This window comes from Hylobates moloch, unplaced genomic scaffold (genome assembly GCF_009828535.3).
Source record: "Hylobates moloch isolate HMO894 unplaced genomic scaffold, HMol_V3 SCAFFOLD_4, whole genome shotgun sequence".
Lineage (NCBI taxonomy): Eukaryota > Metazoa > Chordata > Mammalia > Primates > Hylobatidae > Hylobates > Hylobates moloch.
In genome coordinates this window covers 166,186,998-166,214,928 of record NW_026652279.1, presented here as the reverse complement: position 1 = coordinate 166,214,928, position 27,931 = coordinate 166,186,998, and the positions used below count along the sequence as shown (strand labels likewise).

Genomic DNA, 27,931 nt, shown 5'->3' with positions numbered 1-27,931 from the left:
ATCATCTGATCACACTGACGTTTATGGCAAATAACAAAATTCCTTTTAAAACTCATTAGGTGAGAAACACAGAGTTTCAAGCCCTCAGTTTAACAGAAGCTAGTCTCATAGTGATCTGTCATGCCCCTGCCTCATTCAAGGGTTTACAATGATCGTCTTCCAGAGTTTGAGATGTAAGTTGTCTGTGTAGCCCCGTCCCAGGAGCCACACCAATCCTATTTCTACTGCATAGTGTATTTTCCCGGAAATCTAAGCTCTGGGATTCAAGCAAAGCAAGAGACTTGGGGAAAGGCTTCTCACAAATTAAACAAGGAACGCATTTTCACTTGGGGAGGTGGTAAGGGGAAGACCATCAGGCTCCAACTGCATATAGTTTCATGGACAATTATTTGAAGAAAGAAGAATGGAAGGGAAAGAAGACAGAAAGTGACCCTTCCAGACCTTGGTGAGGCAGGCAGAACCCTCTGAGTCCAGGGCTGTGTCTGTCTTTCTCTCCTTTTCCAACTGTGAAGGAGAATGTAGAACATAATTTCCAATTCATACGTGTTCCCATTCACAGGGGAGAGAAAGGAAGACATTCAACTAATAAACGAATTATGGCTTCACAACTAGATGAATTAGAAAGCTATTTTTCTTTAACTTCCTCTTCCATAGTAACTTCCAAAATGGCATCATTTTTTTTCCTCCAGCAAGAGCTCAACATTGTATTGGGTAGAAATAATGTAAATATCAGAAAGTCATCTCTAAAATAAGAAGAAGAATCTGGAAAATAAGCTGGTAGAGTATTTTTCTTTGTGTTCTCTATAGCCTCTTTGGAATTGCATTTTTAAAAAAGTGCAAATCTCAAAATAAAAGAAAAATAAAACAACATTTTCATTGGATGATTATGCATTCAATCTTAAAAATCCCAGCTCTCAAGAGCCTCTAGGAAAGGGCAAGGAGGTCTAAATCTTCAGTAGAATGGAAGAAACCATTGCTAGAAGCCAAACAGAGACTCTGGTGACCCAAGTGATCTTAGCAGATTCTCCAAGTATTTCCTGAACAATTTTTAGGGGCCACACCTAGTGCTAGATCCTGGGGATGCAAGTATTAAAAGACAAGGTGTCAAGGAGAGGTCTTGAAAAAATACCTGGTCTATTATGACTGATAAATATACAATGTAATATACGAGAAACAGAGCCGTAGGTGAGACACACATGTAGAGAAGTCTTGACTTATGTGCAATTCTAACTATAGAACAAAGGAGCCGTGGTCACTTTTAAGGATTTTCATGCTGCTCAGTCTACACAGACAAGTTGAGGTTTTCATTTAGTGACACTTCCTTTATTTACAGAAGGCTCGGTAACACTGACCCATCTTTTTTTTTTTCTGCAGATGATTCTTAATGCTGGTTAGACTATTAACAGCTGACTTTTACATGGAATTTACTGTTCTATGCACATTACCTGTATGAGCTCCTTTACTCTTACAAGCTATATGGTAAGTTTATTTTATTAACCATTTTAAAAATGAGAAAACTGATACACAAAGAAACTAAATAGCATCACATAAAGTGACCTGGCCAGGTTTGGAGCACAGATGGACTTATCAACTACTACTCTATGGTATTTTGATTCCCCAATAACTTCTTAAAAAAGCTGGAAGTTACTTGAGCCCTTCATTTATGTCCTACACAAAAAATAAATGTGCCGTTCTTCTAAGAATAAACTATTGGGCTATTGCCCATTGTTTTGTTGAATATATTTTTAGCAATTTTCCAGACAATGATGGTTATTTTTTTTTAACCCACTGATCTATTTATATCTTCTCAGATACCCTTGTGAACAAATTTAGAATACATCCATCCATCTAGATTTTTGACAAACTCCAGTCTTGTAGGAATTTGGTACACAATTTTGATTAAATAAGATGAGACTTCAAACAATTACATTAGATTTAGTCATAAACAATATATTTTTATTTGCAGGGCAAAATTAAATTTTCTAAAAAACTTAAACATCGTTTCTGTAATGTTTAGCTGTGTTTAAGATAGTTGAAGTCATGTGCTAAACTGAAAGAATAAAGCTGGAAGAGATAAAAATTGTTCAACAGTTATTTAGAAATTACTAATTTTTATATTAGTGAAAATGCAAAGCAGCAGGCATATTTTTGTGATACATTTATTGAATTTCATCTCCAATCTATCTGACTATTTAATATACTTGATGTATTAGAATCTAAAAAATAAAAATAAGTAATTGGAGCACACATTTGTTTTACTGTTCCCCCCTTTGTTTCTGGAACACATCCCCTCTTGCCGTTATGGTAACTGGAGTGCACTGGTGTGGGGCAAACAGGAAATGAATAGCACCAGCCAGCCCAACAGAAGCAGAGATTTAGACCAGAAAGCTGATCTCTGTCTAACTTCCATTTCAGCAGTGGATGAATACTGCCTTAAAACATTCATTGTTTTCATTTAGCACTGTTTCCATTTTCTTTTTCCAAAGAGGCCAAAGTTATTTGAAAGTGTTTCTCACATGTTTTCAAAACTCTAAGCCTGTATAAGTGAATGTACAATATTTAAAGAGGTGCAATGGAAAAAAGCAGTTCACTGGGAAAAAGCAGGTGCACTTGGTGTAAGAAGATCGGAGAGAGAGGAATGATTTAGGTAAAGGAGGAAGAGAAGAGAGGGCCAAGAAATGCAGACCCAGGTATGGCTTTTGACTGGTGGACAAGGAAGGCAGTGAGTAGGTAATCAAAGTAGATAGGACCTCACAGAAATGTAAGGTCACCAATATGGCGCAGAAATAGATAGAAGCTGGGAGTTTCATAGGACCTGTAAGACAAGGGATAAGTGGATGTTATTGTGATATTGTAGTGAACAGACAACAAATGACCTCTGTTATAGACTGAATGCCTGTATCTTCACAAAATTCCCATGTTAAACTCTTAACCCCACAATGTGATGGTATTAGGAGGTCATTAGATCATGACAGTGTAGTCCTCATGAATGGCATTAGTGCCCTCTTCAGAAGAAATGTCAGAGCTTGCTCTCTGTTGCCCCTCTCCACTCTGAGAACACAGTGAGAAGAGGCTGTCTACAAACCAGGAAGAGGGCCTCACATGACAGTGAATCTGCCCACATCATAATATTGTACTTCTTAGTCATTAAAACTGTGAGAAATAAATTTCAGTTGTCCAAGTCACAAAGCCTAGATAATGTGTTCTAGCAGTCCTAAGTGACTGAGACAGCCCTCCCTTGTCCATAGACCAAAACACACACACAGACACATGCTTTGGCATTTCATAAGACTCTGAAATCAAAACATTATTGTATTAAGCTCAAACTTAAATTGATGCCATAGAAAACTCAGAATGAAACATGCTTGCACATCTGTGATTTTTGGACTGAGATTCACAGCCTTCTCGGGATATTTTAATATTCCAGGTCTTTAAAGGTGATGAGTGAGAACAATTTAGCTATCATTTATCAGATTTAGGTTATCTGGAGCAAGTCTTTAATTTTACAGTAGTTACATAACCTACCATTGGATTCTGATCTATCTAAAATGTCTTAGATATTTTAGTATTAAAAGAATATGTAATTTAGCAGTTAAGAGTATGACAATCTAATTCTACAATATATTTAAATACAAATGTCAATGAATCTGAATTAATTTCGTCCATTCCTATTAATATGGGTGAGTTGTAGATTATTGCTTTGATGTGTTAAGTCCTATTGAGAACACACTTTTTCCTTCTCTCAGAAGGACATCTCTAAAATAATAATAAGAATCTGGAAAACAAGCCGGTAGAGAAATTCTTTTTCTTTGTGTTTGCTAGAGTCTCTTTGAAATTCCATTTTTGTAAACTGCAAAACTCAAAAGAAAAATAAAACAACAGTTTCATTGGATGATTATGTGTTCAATCTTAAAAATCCCAACTGTCAAAGGCCTCAAGAAAAAGGCAAGGAGGTCTAAATCTTCAGTAGAGTGGAAGAAACCATTGCTAGAAGCCAAACAGAGACTCTGGTGACCCAAGTGATCTTAACAGATTCTGCAAGTATTTCCTGAACAATTTCCTGGCCCCTAAAAATTGGGGCCACACTCAGTGCTAGATCTTGAGGATGCAAATATTAAAAGACACAATGTCAAGGAGAGGTCCTGAAAAAATACCTGGTGTATTATGACTGATAAATATACGGTGTAAGTTTATTTAGCAATACTGTATATTTGAGTACTGTTAAGTAAATAAAACATATTTAAGAAGAGTAACACTATTGAGTGATGGTATCCATAGCAATGCACACGTTCAATGTGAAATGAGAAAAGTAACTGGAAAACTTAAGGTAGATTACCCATTTCCCAGAAGAGATCTTAAAAGGAATAAGTATTTTGCAGGTGAATACTCAAGGAAAAAGAAAACTGAGACATAAAGCATGGTGAGTATTGGGAACCACTGGGTACTTAATCTCGTAGAATGAAAGAGAAGCAGGCTTGGCAGGGCCCCCGGACATCCCTTATTATTGTCACCCGGCTGTGTTTGCTGAGCCTCAGCAGATGTACAGGCTTTTCTCATGGGAGTTGGTGAGTCCTAACGAAGTAGCATCATCATCACCAAGTAACAATGCCCAACCTCTGTCAGATCTGCCGAGAAAAGAGAAAGGCATGGTAGTAATAAAGATCTTGGAAAATATACAGAGAAGGCAGATAAAAAGTGTGAACATTTGGGGATACGCTGTGCTTTATCTCTATTGAACAAGCCGGATGACTCTAGGGCTCAAACGCCATTGACGGAAACCCAGGCCACCTCTGCTCTGCTTCAAGAGGGGAAAGAAGGTGCTTCTAAATTCTTCTCCCTTTCTTTGCTTTTCTGTTGTTTTTAGTCTGACTGGTGTAATATAAGCCATCGGAATGCAAAAGAAGCAAACCTTTAGACCTCACACCATCATGTGGCTGCACTTACAGGACATGGCACTATCCCAATCACTAAAAGGTAGACTCTGTGCCTACCTTGGCATTCAGGGAAGAAGCACTTAACAACAAGCTGAAAATAGCAAAAATATTTCCACCTGAAAATGCCCCGTGCAATAAACTACAACACAAACACACAAGATTCTCTTTTGTCTTCAAAAGTGTCCTAATGTCCTTAAAAGTAAAGAAGAATTAGTGCAGTATCTATACTCTGATAGTTTTTGCCTCAAACAGCTATGGAACTAATTAGACTGAGTTGTCTAATCTGCCTTAGAAAGGTAAGGCCCTGTCAATTATCAGTCATGGAAAAAGTGAATATTCTCTATATGCACATTATAAAAATAATAACTTTAAGGTGAAGTCTATTTGTTCACGAGTTATACTGTGCTTGTATATCTATCTTAGTTTCCACTTCAACTTGATTTTATCAGTTAAACTTGTGATCGGAATAGCACTTAGCACAAATTTTGGGAAAATAAACTGCAACTACTCTTGCTAACACTCTTCAGTTGTTCACACACACACAAAGATACTTAACTTATTACTATTTAAAGGAAATTCCTCTATGCAAGAATTTCCAACTAGATTGTAGGCCACTCTTTAGCTGCTGGAGGAGATCCATGATTACATCTTCTTCCAAAACATTGTGGAAATTCTCACAATTCTTTCTTTTTAAAATCTTGGCAATTAGATAGGAAACAGCCATGAATTAGAAAAACAAATTAATTCTCTTTAAAATCAGAGGAGTTTGATCCTTAAGAGTGGATTCATCCAGGTTAGTTGAGTGATTTAACTTATAATAACAGATGTCTAAAACACACTTTCTTGTCCCTCTTAAAAAAATGCTTTTTGATGTAATATTTTCCTCCATAGAGAGGGCATATATGCCTAAGTATTATAGAGGCTGTTTACCAAGCCACAAATACATTTTTTAAGCGTTGTGATTTATATTTTAAAAGTCTAGTTTATAAAATTGAGAGTATCATTCATATGGTCTAAACAAAATCTTACTGTATTTGGACAAAATAACTCAGTGAACTGCATGCTACAATACTACCTATTATATATTTCATTTTATTTATTTTTTGAGAGAGAGACTTACTTTTCAGTGTTTTTAAATTGATATAAAATAGTTGTATATATTTTGAGGATACATGTGATATTTCGATATCTGTATGCACTGTGTAACAATCAAATCAAGGCAATTGGACTATGCATCACTTCAAACATTTTTATTTGTGCTAAGAACATTTTAATTCTTCTCTTTTAGGTGTTTTGAAATATACAATAAATTATTGTAAACTATAATTTCCCTACCTACTAGCAAGTACTGGGTCTTATTCCTTCTATCTTCCTGTATTTTTGTACCCCTTAACCAACTTATCTTCATCTCCCCTTCCTCATTCCTTTCTCAGCCCCTGGTAACCACCATTTGACTCTCTACCTTCATGAGTGATATGGTTTGGTTATGTCCCCACCCAAATCTTATGTGGAATTATAGTTACCATAATCCCCTCGTGTTGTTGGAGGGACTCAGTGGGAGGTAATTCAATCATGGGAGTGGTTTCCCCCATACTGTTCCCCTGGTAGTGAATAAGGCTCATGAGATCGGATGGTTTTATAAGGGTAAACCACTTTTGCTTGGCTGTCACTCTTCTCTTGTCTGCCGCCACATAAGACGTGTCTTTCACCTTCTGCCATGATTGTGAGGCCTCCCCAGCCACGTGGAATTGTGAGTCCATTAAACCCCTTTCTTTCGTAAACTGCCCAGTCTTGGGTATGTCTTTATCAGAAGTGTGAAAACGGACTAATACAATGAGATCCACTTTTTTAGCACCCACATGAGAATGAGAACATGTGATACTCATCTTTCTGTGCCTGGCTTATTTCACTTAGCACAATGACCTACAGTTTCATCCATGTTGCTACAAATGACAGAATTTTATTCTTTTCATGGCTGAATAATATTCCATTGTGTATATGTACACATTTTCTTTATCCATTGATTCGTGGATGAACATTTAAGTTGATTCCATATCTTGACAGTTGTGAACAATGCTGCAAGGGAGTACATACATCTCTTCAAAATACTAATTTCCTTTCTTCGGAATTTATACACAACAGTGGGACTGATGAATTATGTTAGCTTTTTTTGGGGGGTTTTTTTGAGGAACCTCCATACTGCTTTTCCTAATGGCTGCAGTACTTCACATTTCCACCAACCGTGTAAAAGGGTTCCCCTTTCTTGGGATCCTTACCAGCATTTATTTTTTGTCTTTTTGATACTAGTCATTCTAACTGGAGTGAGATGGCATCTCACTATCGTTGTGGTTTGCATTTCCTTGACTCAGTGATATTGAGCAATTTTTCATCTAGCCGTTGGCCATTTGTATGTCTTCTTTTGAGAAATATCTATTCAGGTCTTTTGCCCACTTTGTAATTAGATTGTTTTTTGCTGTTGAGCAGTTTGAATTCCTTATGCATTCTGCTTATAAATCCCTTGTTAAATACACAGTTCACAAACATTTTCTCCCGTTCTGTGAGTTGTCTCTTTGTTGTTTCCTTTGCCATGCAGAAGCTTTTTGGGTTGATGTAATCCAGTTTGTGTATTTTGCAATCGTTGCCTGTGCTGTTGATGTCTTATCCCAGAGAATCTTGCCATAACCAGTGTCCCATAACATTTCCCCAGTGTTTTCTTCTGGTAGTTTCATAGTTTCAGGTCTTCCATTTAAGCCTTTCATCTATTTCGAATCAATTTTTGTATATGGTGAAAGATGGGAATCCAGTTTCATTATTCTGTATATGAATATCCAGTTTTCCCAGCACCATTTATTGCAGACTGTCCCGTCCCCACTGTATATCCTCAGCACCTCTGTCAAAAATGAATAGCATGTGGATTTATTTCTGGACTCTCTATGCTATTCCATTGGTCTATAATTTAATTAGCCTGAAAATGGAAAGTTAGGGAGAGTCCTTCTTTTCTTTCTCCATGTTTTCTTAATGAGAAAATATAGAAAAAAATAATGCAAAGTAAGTACTAGGAGAGGGGTGGGTAGTTTCATTTTAAAATAGTAACGTATAACAAAAGTTTATACCCAAGGTATTTAAAATAATAACACAAATAATATTTAAAGGCAAAGATGTATATGTATATATACATGAACATATTTAATTTATATAAAGGAGAATGTGAATACATATGTATGAATTTTTTTTACTTGGTGTATACAATATGAACATATACATGTATGCATATATATTTATTTACTTGATCTAGAAAACATGACTATGAAGTTCTCTAGTATAGGCCCTTAGAAGTTCTAAAAGTCACAGTAACCCACATTATACCTTTGGTTTTTTAGTGAGGAAGATGATCTGCTGTGGTGAAGAATGCATTTTCCTTGTGGAAGTCACATGACCAGTGTGCATTGACACAATCAGACAAATTAACAATGAGCAATACTTATTATCTCCTTACACTTCATGTGAAGTTCTTTGAAATTTCATCATCTCTAGTAGCTAAACGTTACAATCGAGTCAGCTTTCTCTCAGCCAATTGTTTTCTCTATTTATTCTATCATTTAAAGTTACTGATTTGGATCATTATTTTTCTTTCCATGACATTTGACCTAGGAAGTTGACAAAGGTGAGCTGGCACTGAAAAGCAACCTGACCCAGGAAAGGGGGCTCTGCGCTTTTCTTATCTAAGCATCCTCAATCAAAATCTCATTCTTTCTTTCCATTATCTTGGCCTCCCATTTAATGCTGGTGTATATGTATTTTGAGACTATATCATGTATTAAATCACAAGATATCATTCTTTTTATATAAGTATGTCTTGCCAGCTCTTTCCTTTTCTCTGATGCTGGATTGTGGCTACACAGTGTGAATAATGACACATAAGCACCCTGTTTATTTAAAAGGTTTCCTGTGGTTAAGTACGCGTATTATACTAGAGAGCAAAGAATTTCTTTCTAAAATTGATCTGAGTAGACTCTATGAGAGGCATCAGCCAGCACCCTGGGAATGAACTGCCATAGATATCTTTGTTTATACTCCCACTTCAGTTCTTTTAAGTGCATTATTAATAGTTTATGTGACTCCTTAATGTTTGGTATTAGTGTTTTCATACAATGAAAGATGATAAAGTGATGCCATTTTTATGTTGTGCTCTAATTGCTAATTGTTAAGAAATGTATATTGTTTCCTTCAAGTTCAATTCCTTTGTGACTTAATGTCGTTGCTGGTCATCTTTCAACTAGATCAAATTACTCTCATACTGTTTTATCTTTTTCCCTTGTCTTTACACATTGTTTTAAAGGACATACGTTTATGTATATAGATAATCTACCATTCACCCTTTATTTTACATCATTATCTATGGCATTTATACTTTATAATTATTTTAGAAACAATGTTTACAAGACAAAATGGTATTCAATTTCAGGTAATTCAGTCTTAGAATACTTATTTTCTTCTTTCTCTTCTCCTTCTTTAGAGACAGGTTCTTCCTCTGTTGCCCTGGCTGGAGAACACTGGCACTATCATAGCTCACTGGAGCCTGTAAATCCCAAACTCCAGGGATCTTGCCACCTGCTCCCTAATAGCTAGAAATGCAGGTCATCATACCTAGTGTTTCTCTCCGCCCCTCTCACAGACCCAAGCTCTCTACAGGCATGAGCCACTGCACTCAGCCTCGTCTTAGAATATTTCAAGTCCTATTGTATGAACTTAATCAAGTAAGGTGAAACGTTAGGGGCAGAGTTTTAAGTTTTTATTTTGAGGGATCATTAAGGCTTTAAGTTTAACTAAAAAAAGGTATATATTATTCCCTTTGGGTGATTTCCTAGAGAGCTTATCAAAATATTTATTTGGTGTAGATTTCAAAGACATTTTTAACACTGCTTTTTGTTGTTCATAGTGTTAATTTAAAAGACCTCAAACTACTAAATAGCTTCAGCCTAAGTTGATGGCAACCTCCAGGCAATCATTCTTAATTATATATTTTTAAGATTCTGTCTCTTGAATATTGAAAATGTGAAAAATCCAGAATACATGGAATGAAACAGTCTTTGTCTAGTCTTTGCATGGCTGGAAACAAGTGGAGGGCAGGTGGAAACGCTTTTGTGTAAATGAAGGAGCCCGCCCAGGGCATGTGGTTGATTTTTAAACCTCTAAATTTTACTAATGATATAGAAGCCCTGAGGAAACCCTTAGAAGTCTTCCCTTCCCAGCTGAGACCATAAAACTGATTTCTACGATATTTTCCATTTCAAAAAGTATTTGATCAGTAAAATTTTTGACTTTTTACCATTTGGTAACATTTAAAACCCTAGATTTTAACAGTCTTGAAATGTATTTAAAGTTACTGCTACCATAATATGAAAACATTATCGGATGAATGCAACCTTAGAGTATTTCTACTTACTAAACTCTTTCCTATTATCTCATTAAGGTAACAATTAATTTGATTTTTAAAGCCCAATCTCTCACTGTACTACACTTTTAAAATTCTTTGAGTTTGTTTGGTTTTGCTTTTGTTTGTTTGTTTTATTTTAAAGACAACAAATGCCTAAATAAACTATTTCAATGAACTTGAAATAAAAAATATATAATTCTGTTTTTTTTTTTCAAGAGATCTTTTTAGATTTCAAAATGTAAAATTTGGGGGTTTGAGTAACTTGGAAACCGAAACAAATATCATTTTCTGTGTTGTTAAAATCTTGATATACCCTTTTGTTCACCTTTCAGCAACATGATAAATACTCCCCTAAATATGAGAGATAACATTTAAGAAAATGTCACTGCCTTAACCATGGCACACATTTTAAATAATTTTTGACATTATCTGTATATTCTGTATATTGTGGTTCTTTTTTTTTTTTTTTTTCTGTTCGATACTTCCCCAGACTCTACCCCTGTCATATTTCCCAAGCTGTTAACCTTAGCTATGCCTCTGCTTTAAGTATTTTTCCAAAGATTTAAATCTCTTCATCTTTCATTTTGGTTGTATAAAATGGAAAACATCTCTCTTGGTTTCCATATGTAAGTAGTCAACAATAGTCACTGTGTTTTATCGACTTGCTTCACAATCTCAGGGTCATCTTGAATGCAAATAATTTGAAAGGCTAAAAAAAGAATAATAGAATATTTTGTGTCAAAACGTTAAGACCAAGAGATCTAAAAACTGCTCAAAGGATTTGTCATTAAATGAAGAAAAGTATCAGTCCAAGCTTAAATCTAAAGCTGTCTTTAATCCTTTGTCATCACAGTGAGACCGATTCGGTGCTCCCTCAGGAATGTGCAAGAGAAGGTCCTGTGCCCAGCCAACAAACACCAGCCTTGCTGGATGTTTTGATGTTTAATAGTCCATGGCGCACATGTGAGGTATTAGTGTTCAACCTGTACCAGTTCTCATGACCAATATGTATAAGGCTAACATATATATATATATATATATATATATATAAAACTGCAGTGTTACACATTTCCTAATAAATGCCCCATTTGCTAGCAGTTCAGTTATGTGCATAGAGATGACAGGAGAAACTATATACTGAGGTACACATAATAAAAATTAACCTGGCAGCACACATATGACCATGTTGGTGGGCTTAAGCATTTAAACGTAGGTGCTATATTATAATTTCATTTTTAAAACAGATAAAATCTAATCTAAATATCATTTTTAGGTATAATATTTGGAAAACCTCTAAAACATGCTTGTAACCATACCTGAATTGTGATTTTTCCAGTCATTTAAAATGTTTACTGATGCCAACTTTGCTTCATTTATGGGAGAAAGAGAAACTATATAGAAAAAATTTATAAGGCAAAAAAATAAAATAAGGGCATAGATACAATGAGTATGTTAAATCAAATTATGTCTTTTTTTTTCTTTTTGCAAACCACAAAACCAAAAATGGATTTTCCCCCCTCAATATCAGCAAGAATTTGCTACCATGAGACAGTTCCCAGATATTCCCTGCTATTTTTAATAAATGAAAAAATACTGTAGAATACTGTATATGCCTATTGAAAACCTTTTTTGCTGGGCTCAATCTGAAAATATAGAAGAAAGACACTGAACAGACTGTGAAACCTATGAAGTGTCTATCAGACAGTGATTCTTGGTATTTGCCAAGTATTTAAATTAAATTTGGGTATCTCTCTCTGTGTGTGCTTAGCACATAAATATTTTCTTTAGGCCGTGAACTTCTAGTTCTGATAAGTAGAAACAGTCTCCTTATTTCAAGATAAGATATAATGTGTATTCCTTAGCTACTTCATCTTTATTATTGAGTTGTAAAATGTGAAATAGCTCAGGGTAATCTCAAAAAAATGATCAAGAGATTGATCTTTAGTGCAAAGCATAAATACTTAATTATATCGTTACAACTACATTTATAAGTTTGCTGTGAGTTTTCCATCAACCTATAGATGACATTTCAAGTTTTATTCCAACTGGTATTTTTCACCATTTTTATACTTACAAAAAATTTTTCATTAGGGTGATAGAAAAAACTAGTAAACTTTTTTCTTGTTAATCTCATTCAATTCAGTCTTAATGAGGGTCTAAAAAATAATTTGACTCACTTGGATCCAGTCCAGAAGCTAATTTGCATGTCTAGAAATGGAAGTTAAGTAGTTAGTTACACATATCAGCTATAGGCTACTCCAAGAGAAGTGTGAAAAGTGAAAGTGGTATGCTTAGAAGTAGCTGCTGTAGCCCGGTTTGTGATTGCAGAAATGATAGATGAAGTTGGGTCATCCATGGAGAGAAGCTGGGAAGGAGAATGAGACTGCATAACCCATGGCAAACTCAAATTACATTTAAAAAATAATACAGATTTGATAATAGTGCCCAGAATGGAAAATTGAGTATCTTATCTACATTTAAGATGAGTGTCCCTCTGCCAGGCAACTCAAATAAGGTCCATTTTAGCCCTTTACTATTGAACAGAATTGGAGAACAAATGGAAAACGATTGACTCAAGTAGAAAACCATTGACTTCAAAAATGGTGAGATAATTGGTATTTTAAACATATATGTTTGACTGTGCATGGTCATATATGATTTTTCATCCTGCCCTCTCTTTGTGTTATGACTTACTGTTTTTAAGCAAGAATAAAAGATTTCCATTTAAAAATGTGAAGGATCAGTGCACCAGTTCCTTAAAACACAAAACACTTAGAGGTAATTTTTCTTTAAGAAGCACTTTGCAGTTTTAACTGTATCTTGATTTTATTGGTTGCTTAAAAGTGTATGTCTTATTTCTCAAGTGTTCCCAATCAGATCATATCCATCTATGTAGGTAAATTTGTCACCACTAACAACAACAAAAAGATGGATCAAACATCAACTCTGTACAAAGTGTTGCATTAAACCTAGGAAGATAAAAAAGATCAATGAGATACGGTCTTTTTTTTTTTTTGAGACGGAGTCTCGCTCTGTGGCTCAGGCTGGAGGAATGCAGTGGTGTTATCTCGGCTCACTGCAAGCTCCGCCTCCCGGGTCCACGCCATTCTCCTGCCTCAGCCTCCCGAGCAGCTGGGACTACAGGTGCCCGCCACCACGCCTGGCTAATTTTTTGTATTTTTAGTAGAGATGGGGTTTCACCGTGTTAGCCAGGATGGTCTCGATCTCCTGATCTCGTGATCCACCCGCCTCGGCCTCCCAAAGTGCTGGGATTACAGGCGTGAGCCACCGCGCCCGGTGAGATACGGTCTTAACAATGAGTTCTAACATTCAAAAACACGGACTCATTTTGACCAGCAGAAGCAAGAAAGGGAGACCGACTTTTACCTTAGTTAGCATAGCTTAGTGACAGCAGTAGAAATATTGCCAGTGTAAGGTACTAAAGAGAGAATGACAAACTCCAGGAAATCCTAGTCCTGACTAGAAGATAGAGAAACTAAGTAGTTTACTCTAGAATGAGTGTTCGTGTTCCCCTGAAATTCATGTATTGAAACCTAATCTCCAGTGTAATAATGTTTGCAGGTGAGGCCATTGGGACATGATCAGTCATGAGGGTGGAGCCCTCATTAATGGAATTAGTGCCCTTATAAAAAGAGGCCCCAGAGAGCACCCTCACTCCTTCACCATGTAAAGACCCAAAGCATAAAGAAACCTTCTGTGAACCAGGAAGCCAGTTCTCACCAGACACTGAATCTGCCAGAGCCTAATCATGAACTTTCAGCCTACAGAGCCGTGAGGAAGAAATTTGTGTTGTGTAGAAGCCACACAGTCTATGGTATTTTATTATAGCAGCCTGAACTAAGACACTATTATACATTCTAATATTCCTGTCACAGGACTAACATAATATGTAGTCCCGATGTTCTCAGCTAGGGTGATATTGGGTGCTCCTACCATCTGGTAGGTTGAAGCCAGCGATCCTGCTAAACAACCTACAATACACAAGACAGCTCCCACAACAACAACAAGAATTACCTGGTCCAAAATGTCAATCGTGCAGATTATTCTACATGTGATTTGATAAGCAGTCTGTGATGTAGTACTTATTAATCAATAGCCAAGATGCTAGTTGAATTGTAAATATTTAATCTGGTTTGTGTGTTCCCAAAACTAAATTAGCCAAATTGGCCCTATGGAGTTGTGGGTATTAATAAAGAAATTGTATTGAGTTATTTGACTGCTTACCTAGATAGCATTCAACAATTAGCCATTAAAAGGATGGAAATAAACAAAAAAATACTATGGAAACAGTTTAATTGACAACAACGTGAATTCATTTCTTCAAAAGTTATGCTACGGTGGTAGAAACACGAGCTTTAGATTCCAAAGGCTGAGAAAGGCAACTAGGAACATTGTGAACTTGACAGTTTGGTCTTGTGTCTGTGAGTCCCAGTTACCCTCTTCTGTAAACTGCAGGCTTTTCAGGCCATCTTGTATAGCTGCTGTGATTATTGGAATTGAGCTAAGCAAGGTAGGGCATATGTTAGGGTCTGAAGAAGACAGCTATTATTAGAGCTGGTACCACTAATGTTAGACCTTTTATTAAGATAACCATTAATATTCATGGTGTGTATTCCCTTGGTATGGCTTGTACAGAATTCAATATTAATAGCAGAGGAAGAAAGAATCTGCGATTAGACTTCCTTGCATCTTATCTCCATATTTTTTTTAGCTTTTAGAATTTAGGAATTTTTCTGAGTCTCACGTAAAATTGCCAGTTCCTCATCTATAAAACTAACTTTAATATATTTTTCTTTGTGAGCTGCATCAATGTTCAGAAGTGTGTTGGTCTTTTCTGTACGGAAGTACGAAGAGCTGCTCCTATTTTGCGCGCTTACCCTAGCAAACATTGCTGGAAGAAACAAAACCTACATTAGGAAGGGTAGGGCAATGTTAGGGAGGAATATTGGAGAATTATGGCAGAGTCTTCTCTGTTCTTAGCCCACTACATCCTGTGAAAAAAGTGATGTCTAACGAAATTCAATCCATTCTTCTTTAATAGAGATGGTTAATTATCATTGACTCATATTGATATTTTATGATAATGACCTCATTATTAAAAGGTGGATCCAATTAAGAATATACTTACATAACAATAATATAATTTGACTAGGAAGTTTCTCACTAACACTCAAGTGTCTAATTTCATTAAGCTAATAAGTATTGCCGGAGGGCTATGCATATGATAGTGGTGTCTGAACTTACCAATGGCTAAATTCCAATTTCCCTGAAATGACCCCTGGCGTTTTAAGTGTTCTCCATGTCAAAGAAGTGCGTGATTTTAAATTTATTTTATTTTTAATTATTATGGGTACATAATAGTTGTATATATTTATGAAGCACATGTAATGTTTTAATACAGGAAAACAATCTGTAATAATTGGGGTATCAGTTCAAACAAGGGAAATGCATGCTTTTGATTTTTGTCTATTCCCAAGTTTTATTTGGATCCTCTGTTAAAATCAATTCCCTAATTATATCTTCTGTACTAAGTTTTAGTTTTCTACCCTAAGGGATACTTATGTTGAAAATCTTTATTACATATATTTTAAAAGCAAAGTTTACTGTTGTGGTTGCTTTACTTATGTTAACTAAAATAAAGATTTTCTGCTTTTAGAAACAAGTGCCATTACTGCAAGAGTTATGGTAATTCTTAAGGAATCAGTTTTAAAAAATTGGTGAAATTTTTTTCCTTGCTCAAAATACTAGTTTTTTTCATAAATGTTACTGATTGAATGTCATAAATTGTCAAAATTGAGTCATAAGAATTCCTTCTCTAAATGTAACAAATTATCATGATACTAAATTTTTTAGTAACTCTCTATAAATAATCCTACCTTTAAAAAAAAATGTTCTTCTTCTTTTTTTAGAGACAGGGTCTTGCCCTGGCTGAGTGGGGTGGCATGATCATACTCCCAGCAGCCTCAAATGCCAGGGTCAATGATCCTCCCATCTCAGCCTCTCCAGTAACAGCTGGGACTACAGGCTCATGCCATCATGCCCAGTTAATTTTTCTTTCATTTTTTTTTCTTTTAGAGACTGGAATCTATCTATAAGACTCACACTGGTCTCGAACTCTTGGGCTCAAGCCATTCTCCTACTTCAGCCTCCCAAGTTGCTGGGATTACAAGCTCAAGCTACCTGTGTTCAGCCCAACTCTTTTTTGACTAGCACGTTGGGCACATATCAGAACACTTCTCACTTGATAAATAAAAGCTAGTACTTCAGAAGAACATAACTGCCCCTGCTCCAGGACTGTTCAGTGAAATCTTTATTGTTATTTTTAATGGACTTAAAAAAAAAATGATGCACTATTTTGTAAAACACCATTTTAGTTGATCTGACAACTTAGGTACATTGAAAGTAGATACCATTTGTAACTTAAAATGACTGCTAAGACAAATCGACCCCAGGAAATTGGATCTATAACAAAAACATGTATAAACCCTCAGCAGTAGCAGTATTTTTCTAGTACCAGCAGGAGAAGTAATGAAGCCTTGTTGACATTAAGCTGGAGCGATGCTTTTTAGTAAAGGCCTGCCTGATTCTCGCATAGAATAATCCATAACTCAGCTCTCCAGGGGAAGCTCCTGTATTACCCCATTTCTATATTCAGCAGTCATAAAAGATGTCATTCAGATGACCTGAGGTGTACGATTTCATACAATGAAAAGAAAAAAGCTATCTCCTTGCCTGCACATGGACCCTCTTAATGGCCAATTGGAAGTGGCCGAACATTTCCATCGCAGTTAGTTACTTGGTTGGGCTTCACTACAATGTTACCAGATCTTGAAAAACATAGATCTCTAGGTTAAACGAAAACCTGAAAGTTGATGCCTTTAATCTCGTCTTTTACTAAATAATTCTGGAAATGACTTGTGTCAGTATCCATTCTGAGGTCCCATTCCCTGGATACTGCTCTGATCTCTCACCAAGAGTTCTGTTCATCTAGTGCCAAGTAGCAAACCAGATTTGCTGATGTTTTAATGTCAATTCTATTATCAATCAATCCGTTCATATTCCTAGAAAATCCATATGCAATTAATCTTATTTTCTTCTTCCTTCAATTAACTGAAGTTAAAGCTTAACTTCTTTTCCTTTAAGCCCAAAATAAAGCATTTTGTTCTAATGTATTCCCTGAAATTCTGTATATATTTAAAGAATAGTTTCTCCTCTCTTGGAGTGCCTCTCCTGATGAATATACATATGAAGAAAATAAATTAATGAGAAATAGCATAGTTTTGAGAAAATCAGTATGTCTAATACCTTTGGCACAAAAGTTTTAACATATTGAATGGATGGCAAATCAGGGGGAAATATTAATTCAATCAATTCAGTGGTTCAAGGAACATTCAGAAGGAGCATTTCTTCAGGTTAAAACACTTGAGGTTGCACAGTTTTCAAGAGTGGCTCTGAAATGTGAATTGATCTAAACTGTACTGGAACATAACTCTTCGTTTCATCTTGTAAAATATCTCTGGATAACAATTTATTACTCATCGTGAAAATTAGCTTTTCTGTAACCTTAATAGTGGGTCATTTAAATCATAACCTTAAAACCTTTGTTATTATCACTCACATTCTAACATTTGATTAATAACCTTATCTATTATTATCCCAGGAATAGACAAATTTACAGAATCCTCTTGAAGCTTTGATTGTTACAGACTGAAGATTTAGATGCTTTAGTATGTATACTTCTACCAAATCCCTCCAATCACAGTATTTCATCAACCAATGTATGCTTTAGGAAAATTTGTATTCTACAGTTTTTTCTTAAACACGATATATTATAAAACATAAATTCCTTTGCCAGTTGGTAGTATTCTTAACATAACTTTTCTAAGACATTTAAAGCCTGACATTTTGAGGCATTGCATTATACTTTATTATAAAGTATAAGTGTAGCATATCTATCTATTCAATGATTCATTCTTACAATACTTCCACAAATATTTATGAATACTTCCCTCTGTCAGATATTTTTCTAATTGCCAGGATATAACTGTGAGTAAGACAAAGCTCCCTGCCCTCAGGGAGCTTACATACAACTGGAGAAAAAATAAAATCAATCAATAAAATAATTTTTTACTGTAACAAACAAGGAAGCACATTGCCAACAACAAAGAATAGAGATTCACTCTCCAAGTTCACAATACAAACACAATGTATGGTGTTTATTTTTCCCAGAACCAGAACATAGTAGATTGTCAATAATTTTGAAGAAGTGAATATCATATATACAATAAATATTATCCTGGAAGAAAGATTATCAAGAAGTGTTCTGACAGGATTATGTGCATCTTCTTCTGTTTACAGCACATAATATAGACTGAAATTATATATTGTACTTATTCATAAAGTACAAAGTGGTTAAAAAAAAGAATCAAATGAGTTTAGGTGTGGGTGTCTTTTACACTCGAGATGCTTGCAGTTTCAGAGAATACCAACAGAGAAAGATTATCTTCACCAAGCCCTGAACAGTTTTTATTGTACCTTTGTGAAAGAAAACTGGCTGTTATGCAGCAGTTATACTTGCATACACAGATGCACATAATAGAGTTGGAAACATCATTCTTGAATTGGGATAATACTCCACTGCAAACTTCTCTCCTTGGTCTCCTCCCATTCTTTGTATTTCTGTGATAAAGGGGCAGTTGAAAGCCATTTGCATAGCTTCTAGTCCTTGAAAAGACACATTGTTTCCCTTTTTCTTTTATTTTGATTAAATATTCTCATATTCATAGAGTACCATGATTGGTAAGTTCAACTCATCTTGGTTTTGGTCTAGAGGGCAGGATAAAGGGCTATCCAATTTTGAGAGCTATCTGCAATTTTGCTTAATATTCCCTTTGCATAAAGTCAGAAATTTTTGGAGAGAACTATAATTGCCCCATATTTAAAATATTATTGAGAATGCAATAGACTGAATTCAAAATGCACTTTGAGATTCAGCCTACTCACTTAAAAAATAATTTTTCCAAGTTCATTTGCAAAGTTCTGTTGAATTCTTTTTTTAGTTATACTTAGTTATATTTAAAAACTTAATAAAAAGTCCTGTGCTATAAGAAGTTAGTGTTTTTTGCCATTATTCCTTTTAGTTTTAAAGGTACTTTGCAGCACATGGGTTAGTACAACTTATTATAAAATCTGGTAAAAATAAAAGGGAATTAAAGATGTTACTGAGATGCCGTGAGTTTGCAAAACTTAATTTAAAAAGTTAGGAATTAACTACTCATTTCTTATGATAGTGTATTTTTAACTCTTACCTAACCTGGAATCATCTTGCATTGTTTAGCAAAATTCATCTTGCCTCTTTGGAGTCAAATGATGGCAAAACAGCACAAGCTGGAAAACTGATCATGGATTTTGAAATAGCCACCATCTTTTCTGCTCCCAGAATTTTATGAATTTTTTTTTCTTATTTTTTTCCTTAATCCTAAGGTATTTTATTTCTACAAAAAAAATTTATTGACTCACATAGTCTGTCAGGTATTTAATAAGGAAAAGTTTTACTTCTTGTGTGTTTATCCGTTTGCTTAATCACAAAAAAAACCGTTTACTCCAACTGTAATTGATGTTTCTTTAGCTTCTTTGACCCTTATCAAGTGGTTTCTGTTGTTATCATTGACTTTTTGAATTGTTTAGCACTTTTTGTCTTCGTTTTAGTAACTTCACATACAGTATGTATTCAGAAAAGAGCCTGGGATATGTTAAAAGGGGTAATGTCAGTGAGCCTGGCCACGTCACAGTGTGACAGCTCCAGGTTCCTCATATCTTCTTCAAGGTGATAACCATTAATAGTTGCTTGAAGGGCTAGATGTATTTTGGTTGTAACAAAATGGAGTGTAAAGTGTTGACAGAATCATGGTGATACTCTACTGGAGAAAATAAGAAACACTAAAAAAAGTAAAAAACTTACCTCTAAGTATGATAAACTCCAAAGGAAGATGTAGATAAAAAAGACACTAAGCTATTTGTGTGGCATGCTATAAGCAAGTTTTGAATTGTATTCTTCAACATTTGATAAGACAAAAATTCAAACTCTTAATATAAATTAACACCCCCCCTTTTTTTTTGTTTTTGTTTTGTTTTGTTTTGTTTGTTTGTTTTTTGCTTTTCTCTGTGCCAGGCCTGGTGGATAAAATTATACTGCCAAAGACCTTGATCTGAAGCCATTATTTGTGTAGCCACTTCTTCAGAAATCAGAAAATCATTTAAGCCTGGGGTAGACAGCTGTGTGATGTGTTGTCAAGTAAGTGAAGTCTGCAAATTAGACAGAAAAGTATGCAGCTGGCAGAATAATCTAAAATGCAACAATTTTCTGAAATTCTTGGGAGCTAAAGAAGGGACCAAGAAAAAAAGAAAAAGAAACAAAAATGTTTTCTAGGCTAGATTTTAAAGAAGTCAAGATTATATATATATATATATATATATATATATATATGTAGCAAAGAAAGACCTTACCTATAGCTTAATTTTAAAATGACATTTCTAATCCAATTATATGTAATAATGGGAATAGGACAGACCTGGGCTAAAAACTGACAATTTATGCCTAAGCGTGTGTGCACCTGTGTGTCTTTTTTAGTGTCTGTCTAGGTAAAATGAATTATCTAGATTAAGTGGAATGAACCAATGAACTCATAGGTCACCTCCTCCTCCTCTGCCAACTTTTTCATTTTGATTTTTACATAGTTTAATTGCTTTTGGTTTGAAATTTGCAATCCTGCTACTTGAGGTTATAAAACAATAGTTGACTTAATAAGAACATACCAACTGAAATTATCAGGGGAAATTAGAGAATTTCAGGTCAATGGGAGGATGCAAGGGAAACCTCTACGTTACAAACAGTTTATTTATATCAGCTGCAGTTCTCTGTTCTAGTTATGTATTGCTGCATAATAAGTCACCACAAGACTCAGTGTGAAAGTAATTATGATTATCTTGTCCCTGACGCTGCAGTATGATCAAGGCTCCAGTAGGTATCTCAGCTCTTCTCTGCATGCATCCCCTGGGCCAGCCCAAAGGTAGGGGTTACTTGACAGGTGGGACTAGAATTATTGCATACATCACTTGGGTTGGCAGTGGAGGTTGGCTGTCAGCTGCGACTTTGCCTGAGGCCATCTGCTAGAACCTCTGCACATGTTCTTGCATTGTGGCTGGTTGGCTTCCTGGCAGCAAGTCTACTGGGTTCCCAAGGGAGTATCCCAAGGACATAAAATGGTCAACCACGGCTTTCCTGTAGCCATATCCAAAAAACACACCCGAAACTGAGAAGAAAAAAAGTTTAATTGGATTTACAGTTCCACATGGCTGGGGAGGCCTTAGAATCATGGCGGGTGATGAAAGGCACTTCTTAGATGGTGGCGACAAGAGAAAAATGAGGAGGAAGCAAAAGTGGAAACCACTGATAAACCCATCAGATCTCATGAGACTTATTCACTGTCATGAGAATGGCACAGAGAAGACCGGCCCCCATGATTCAATTAGCTCCCCCTGGGTCCCTCCCACAACACATGGGAGTTCTGGGAGATACAATTCAAGATGGGATTTGGGTGCGGACATAGCCAAACCATATCACCAGCGTTGAAGGTCACATAACATCGTTTCTACTCTATTCACAAAGTTCTACCTTTCAAAGGGAGGGGTCCGTCATGGAAACCACCTCATGGGAGGAATGTCATTTAACATGAGCACAGGGAATAAAGTTCTACCTTTCAAAGGGAGGGGTCCGTCACGGAAACCACCTCATGGGAGGAATGTCATTTCACATGAGCACAGGGAACAAAATATCTTGCAGAGGCCCTCTTTGAAAAATGCAATTTGCCACAGTCTGCCACCTGGCCACAACAATCCATTCCCCTCTTCCATGTAAAATGAATTCAACTTTTCCCTCAAAATCTAAGTCTCAGGTCCTTATCATAGATATTAGTTTGTAAGGGGTGCCATAACAAATATTTCAGACTGGATGATTTAAACAATAAAAATGTATTTTCTCACAATTTTAGAGTCAGAATTTTGAGATCGAAGTGTCAGAATGCTTGGTTTCTTTTGCCCACTGTCTCCCAGGATTCTCCCTGTGTAGATGGCTGTTTCCTCCCTGTGGAGATGGCTGTCTCCTCCCTGTGTTTTCACAGTCTTCCCTCTGTAATTGTTTCCAAATTTCCTCTTCTAGTAAGGACGCCAGTCCTATTGCCATGTTGGGTTTAGGTTCAGCCTAATAACTTCATAGTAATTTAGTTACCAATTTAAAGGCCCTGCCTCCAAATATAGTCATATTCTTAGGCACTGGGGGTTAGACATTTATCATATGAATTCTGGAAGGACACAATGTAGTCTATTCCATGATATCCGTTTGAAGTCTATTACCTAAATCGTCTCTAGGTACAGACGATTCTACTTGGTTGCATTCCCTGAGTATTTGCTTTCAGACTGAAGAATTGTGACTTAAAGAGAGAAGTGTTTTGTCTCTCCTTCTCCAGCCCCATCGCACACCATATACAATGGTGACACAAGCATGGGATATAGACTTTCAAAACTCCTCTTCTAAGAGGAAGAGACTAGGAGGCTCACAGGAACCACTAGTCCATGGCCATTCTGAAATCCTGTGGGATACATGCTGCTTGTTCCTTGGTGATAACTTTTTGGATCCCCTTCTTTTAAAAGATAAATTAAAGCTCTCTATAAAGGAGAGCATGTTTTTATATTTGTAGGAGAGTGTTCTTCCTTAGAAATCATCGTGCTGTCTTGGGGTTCATCATTTCTTATTGCAGGTAAAGGAGTACCCTGGCAACAGTGGTAGGTTGTCTTTTCTAAGTTAGTCATCACAATACACCCTACATGTTCCTCTGTGTATGTGAGGTTGACCTGCTCTCACTGAGGGGATATGTCCCATCCCTTTGCACCTGCTTGGGACTTAGGGGCTGCTCCAAGTGAGCAAGTATGGTGAAAGTGATGCAAAGCAAGACCCAAGGTAAGGCTGTAAAAGGCCATGCACTCCTGATATTCTTACAGGACACTCAATTTTGGAACCCACCACCATGCTGTAAGAAAAAACAAATAGCAACATAAAGAGATCCTATGTAGGTGTTCTGGCTGAGAGCCCCATCTGGGGTTCCAGCCAACAGCAGTCATCAGGCATGAATGAGAAACACTGATTATTTCAGTACCCAGGGTCGAGCCATCCCAGGCCTTCCAGTTGCCCCTCTCGATGCCACATGGGATACCTCCTCTAAGTTGGCCCAAATAACAGGTGAGTGAGAAAAAAAAATCATTGATGTTTGATGCCACTTAGTTTTAAAGGGAATTGGAACAGAGTTCTGTACCCGGAGGAAGGGGCTCCTATAACAACCCAAACACTGACATTAGCTCTGGGCTGAGGCAGTGGACACAATCAAGGAGGACACTGAACGATGTTCACAAGAGAGCCTTGGAGAGAGTTAGCAGAGACATAATGGGCCTGGAGGAGGCTTCTGAGTAGGGCTTAACAAAAAATATGAAAAATTAAAATGATAGTAAAAGCTGGCAGAAAGGAGACCCTTGCTTTATACTAGCAATAAGTTTCACAACATTGTTGCCTGAAGTAACACAGGAAATTAACAAGGGTTCTGATTAAGTTGATAATGCAGTGAAGAGATTTTGAAACAGATAGTGAACCACAGGACCACGTGACTTTCTCTACCTGCACGTGACAAACAAGAGAGGGTGAGACAAACTAGAGAAAGAACTGTTAACTACCAAAGACCTGGGATTTGCTGGGTTTGAAAATAAAGCTCTTCTTTATTCCTAGTCTGTCCACATGGCAAAGTCTGCTGAGATTAAAAAATGGCTTTTGGGCAGGGAATAGATCCAGGACATTGTCAAGAAAACATAACCTAAAGATGAAGCCAAGGGTGTGACTGGAAAGCATTTTTAAGACATTTAAGGTGGTGCCTCAGAGACCCTTTCTAACAGGTGTCATTAGTGTAATCATTAATAGCATCTATTTAGATAACAGTTCAACTTAGCTCTCTGAGGCTGTTCTTTCATTGTGGAATAATATTCTCGTATTTTATCATACCACTTTATATTTTCAATCTCTGCCATATACATTATTCGTTTAATCATTATTTTAATGAAACATACTGGATGAGGAGGGCAGATATCATTGTTCTCCATTGTCTCCGATGACATCACATTCCTTGAGGTCAGCTTAAGTATCTATCTTTGTTACCCCATCAGCCCAGGGACTAATTCTTTGACTTTAGAAAGTGTCTCTCTGCCAGGCTGTACTCACACTACCACCTCTGTTATCTCATCAGTTCTCATGACAACCCCATACAGGCAAGGTTATTACACCCAGATGTCAGATGAGGTAACTATAAAACCCAAAAAGGTTGAATAAATTTCCCAATGTCACATTGCCACTGTGTGTTAGAATTGGAATTCTAATATGGTCTTTCTGACTTGAAAATAAGCAAGTGACCTTTCCATTTTACTCAGCCGTCTTGCATGTAATAGAAACACATGCATATATGCACTCAAAAGAAGAAAAGAAATGATGTCATTTGATTTCTAATCTTGTGGCTCTGAAACACTGAGACTTTATAATTTCAGCATCTCCCGACGAATCATCCCAAGGCAATGTTGTTTTTAATATTAATTATTCAAATAAGTTGTAAAATAGTTTTTGAATTTAAAACTAATGTGGAAAAGGACCATTCGTTTAACATTTATTGTGTGATATTTTAATCCATGGATAAACTGTTCATAACTGTTAATATAAGTCTTTCTTGATTTTTCTTACCTATTTTCATAAGAAATGATAATCTAGAATTATATTTGTATAACTCAATTATATGATACCTATGAATGAAACAGATACTCAATATTTAGATGGTGAACATTTCATTTTTCCAAATTCCATATGTGTACATTTGTGTGCATTATAGTCACTACTTGAAATATTTTATTTCATAATCTAGTGACAAACTTGCTGATATGGTTTGGCTGTGTCCCCACTCAAATATCACCTTGAATTGTAGTAATCCCCACATGTCAAGGGCAGGACCAGGTAGAGAGAATTGAATCATGGGGGCTGTTTCCCCCATGCTGTTCTCGTGATAGTGAGTTTGAGTGTTTGCTTCTCCTTACGCCATGATTGTAAGTTTACTGAGGCCGCCCCAGCCATGCTGAACTGTGAGTCAATTAAACCTCTTTCCTTTATAAATTACCCAGTCTTGGGCATGTCTTTATTAGCAGCGAGAGAATGGACTAATACATTTGCCTTCTCCTCATTTTGGGATTGTCTCTATATTCATTGGTTTTGGTGTGTAGAGCCTGGCAATGCACAGAAATGAAGTGTGTTGTGTCATTCACTTAGTCATTTGTTCATTCATACTTCTTCCAACAAAATGTACGAATTTTGGGTGTCAGACACTGAGTTTATCTTTGATTTATTACGGTCCTGAAGCACATAGGCAGATAAAAGGGAAAATTCATTTACAATGCAGTGTGAACGTATTATTGTAGAGCTGTGTATAAGACGCAATGAGAAATCAGAGCTGGAGGCTGAGAAGGGTTTTATTAAGAAGGGATTTTAGATCACAGCCTTGCAGGTCTTAGCCAAATTAAGCAATTAATTGGTGAGTATGGAATAGGTAAGTGGTCTGTCAAAAGTCTGTGAAATTAAAGCAGAAATATTCTTTATCTTGGAAAGATAAAGGAAAAAATTTCTGCCTTATCTACCAAAAATTTATGAAATAAATTTATAACACTTATTTAAAAATATATAACCTTAAGAAAATATGGGAGGTGTTTTCTATCTACATGATTTATTTGCTGATTATCTACATATTAGTTGGAGTTCTCTTTTCATTTTCTGAAGAACTTAGGTTCCACACTATATAATATTTGTCTTATATGACTCATATTTTAAAAGTACGAGTCTTGAAAAATATGAATGGTACACACAAAAGGATTAAGTAATTTTTTTTATTTTGCACATTTTCAATTTATATTCTTCCTTAATGGGTTGCCATAAATATTTATTTGATGTAATTTTTGGTAGCAATTTTTAGAATAATTCTAACTATTACAAAAGTGGCATCAATGAGAAGACCTACAGTTTTATAAATTATTTTATTAGTTAATATACCTTCTATATTTCACATATTGTGCTAAGTCTTTTGTATAGAGTATTTATTTGATATTCACATTAAACTATATTAAGAAGTAAATATTGTTATTACCCCCAGATACCTTTGCAGATAAAAAAAATTGAGACTAAGAGAAACTTCAGACACAGAGTAACTGAATATGGAAAATATTTAGAAAATCTTATTTGATCCAGTTGCAAGAGAATTTCAAGCAATGTGACAAAGTTCAAAGTTATCAATTTATTACTTAATTACATTCCAAATTTGGTTAATGTTTATGAATAACACACCACCCGAAACTTAGTGGCATAAAATGACAGCCATTAAAATATGTTTTTCTTTATCGGCCTTGGTCCAATGTAGAAAGTGAAATTTCACAGTAATTCAAACAGGAAAATGTATACTATAAAATATAAACAATTAAAGATAAAAAGTGAACAATTAAAGATACAGAGAAAAATTTATAAATAAATATATAACATAAATAAATATCAACTTTAACAGAGTATTGAAATAATGAAGGAATGTCAAGAAGCAAAAAGAATTGTAAAGAATTTAAAAATATTCTAAAGAATATAAGATGAGCAGATATGATATAACACAATATAACATACCTATATAATATAAATATTATACGAAAAGTAAAACGTAATGTAATACAATGTTAACATAATTCAATGCAATAAAATCTGGCATAATATGATATGGCATGATCCAATATGATCGAATATAATAGCTGTCATCACTGGTGCTAAGATACAGTACCCAAGGAAGAACCACCCCACTTCCTCCCAGGCTGAAAACTAGGCTCCCAGACCTCACTGGTGAGGACATAGTCACCGATCATTGTATGGCACATAGGTTTCTGTTGGGGCATTCTAATGGAATTTGGTGAAACTTCACCCTTTGGAACTTACAGAGCTCTAAGATGCTGCGGGGAAGCCACTACCCACTGCATGCTGCTGGCTACCGTGCATTGCCTGGACCACCCATGCTGCAGGAGCCTTCACAGCAAGAACACCACAGTCAGGAAGCACATTCCTCTTCTCCAGCAGTATCTTTTCATTCCCCTCCATTGACCAGGCTTAGTATCCTGGGTCATGTCTAAATGTGGCTGTCATGTGTTTTTTTCTTGCCTGTGTCGTGGCTTGTAATTTTTTGTTGTTGTTGAAAGCTGGGCGTGTTGTATAGGACAATAGAAATGGAGGTGATAAGACTATATTTCGGGGGCTTATGTTTAGTGGTACTCCAGGTGTCAGAGTCTTCATATTCCTCTATTGGCCTTGCCTTTGTCTCAGCTGTTAACTCCAGACTTTCCTAAGTGGTTCTGCTCAAAGAGAGTGTCTGTATCTTGTTCATCT

The 27,931-nt window shown here is 36.0% G+C and overlaps 1 long non-coding RNA gene across 1 annotated transcript; it reads left to right on the top strand.

Annotated features, from left to right (window-relative positions):
- The first annotated feature begins 57 nt into the window (after positions 1-57).
- LOC131383180 (uncharacterized) lies at positions 58-27,602 on the top strand. The gene is made up of 4 exons (XR_009212995.1): positions 58-173; positions 1,375-1,479; positions 20,564-20,686; positions 27,490-27,602. It is a non-coding gene; the product is annotated as an uncharacterized LOC131383180 (long non-coding RNA).
- Positions 27,603-27,931: the final 329 nt, after the last annotated feature.